At 42.6% G+C, this 1,558-nt stretch overlaps 1 protein-coding gene across 2 annotated transcripts in view; it reads left to right on the top strand.

Annotated features, from left to right (window-relative positions):
- Positions 1 to 1,558, top strand: part of WBP1L (WW domain binding protein 1 like) — an 81,296-nt gene that overhangs the window by 66,401 nt on the left and 13,337 nt on the right. The window lies entirely within an intron of this gene.

The raw sequence follows: 1,558 nt of genomic DNA, 5'->3' as shown, positions 1-1,558 counted from the left end.
TAAACATACAAAATTAGCTGGGTGTATTGGTACATGCCTGTAATCCCAGCTACTTTCGAGACTAAAGCAGGAGAATCGCTTGTACCTGCAGGCAGAGGTTGTAGTGAGCCGAGATTGCACCATTGCACTCCAGCCTGGGCGACAAGAGTGAAACTCCATCGAAAAAAAAAAAAGCCCCCTTTTTAAAATTATACTTCTGGTTCAGTGAATCTAGCCTTTTTCTGGATCAAGGATTCCTTTAAGAATCTGATGAACACTTTAAATTCTCTCCTGAGAAAAATCTGTCAGCACACCGCAGTAGTCAGGATAGGCTAAGTGACTCCAGAGGAATAAGCAAGTCCAAAGTCCTAGTGACCTAAAACAGCAGGTTTATTTCTCACTCAGACTGTATGTCCATCAAAGGCTGGATGAGAGTTTTGTTTCCACTTAACCATCCTCTGGGACCCAGACTGATGTGAAATCACCATCTGGGATGTTGCCAATTGCCAAAACAGAAGGAAGTCCAATGACAGGTCTCATATTAGCAAGTCATATTTTGCTAAGTGATATGCATCACATCTGATCTCAATTCATTAGTTAGACTTAGTCCCAAAACCTAACCCAGTCATAAGGGGGTCAGGAAGTTCAAGCCTACCCACATGCCTAGAAGGGGAAGAACCAGAAATATTTGTCGAACATGAAAACTAGTGTATATGATTTTCTTTAAATTAAAACAGGATTAAAAAAAAAAAAAAAAAAACATTTTGGCCAGGTGTGGTGGCTCATACCTGTAATCCTAGCACTTTGGGAGCCAAGGCAGGTAGATTGCTTGAAGCCAAGAGTCTGAGACCTGCCTGGGCAACAAAGTGAGATCCCCACCCACCATCTATGCAAATAATTTAAAAAACAGCCAGATGTGGCGTGCAACTATAGTCCTGCTACTGGAGAGGCTGAAGTGGGAGGATCCCTTGAGCCCAGGAGTTGGAGGCTGTAGTGAGTTCTGATCTCTACCGCGCTCTAGCCCGGGTGACGGAGAATACCTGTCTCAAAAAAACTTTTTTAATTAATTTTTTTAAATTGTAGAAGCTGTGGAATAGATTATATATATTGCAGTATAAAAGTTATAAGTTGGTTTACCTTGGCCGGGCGTGGTGGCTCACACCTGTAATCCAAGCACTTTGGAGGCCAAGGCGGGCGAATCACCTGAGGTCAGGAGTTCAAGACAAGCCTGACCAACATGGTGAAACCCCGTCTTTTTAAAAAAAAAAAAGAAGAAGAAGAAGAAGTTGGTTTACCTTTAGGTAGGGAACTATTGAAAAAATGACTGGTGGGCAGGTAAAAAACTAGTAAGAGTTAGATGCTGGTTATCTTTTTTTTAGCGATGGAGTTTCTCTGTGTTACCAATGCTGATCGCAAGAAGCAATCCTCCCATCTCAGCTTCCCAAGTAGCTAGGATTTTATTTTTATTTATTTATTTTTTTTTGAGACAGAGTTTCGCTCTCGTTACCCAGGCTGGAGTGCAATGGCGCGATCTCGGCTCACCGCAACCTCCACCTCCTGGGTTCAGGCAATTCTCCTG

The sequence above is a fragment of the Cebus imitator genome, unplaced genomic scaffold, assembly GCF_001604975.1.
Source record: "Cebus imitator isolate Cc_AM_T3 unplaced genomic scaffold, Cebus_imitator-1.0 Scaffold71, whole genome shotgun sequence".
NCBI lineage: Eukaryota > Metazoa > Chordata > Mammalia > Primates > Cebidae > Cebus > Cebus imitator.
Note: the sequence above shows the minus strand (reverse complement) of the source record. Positions and strands in the feature narration are given on the sequence as shown.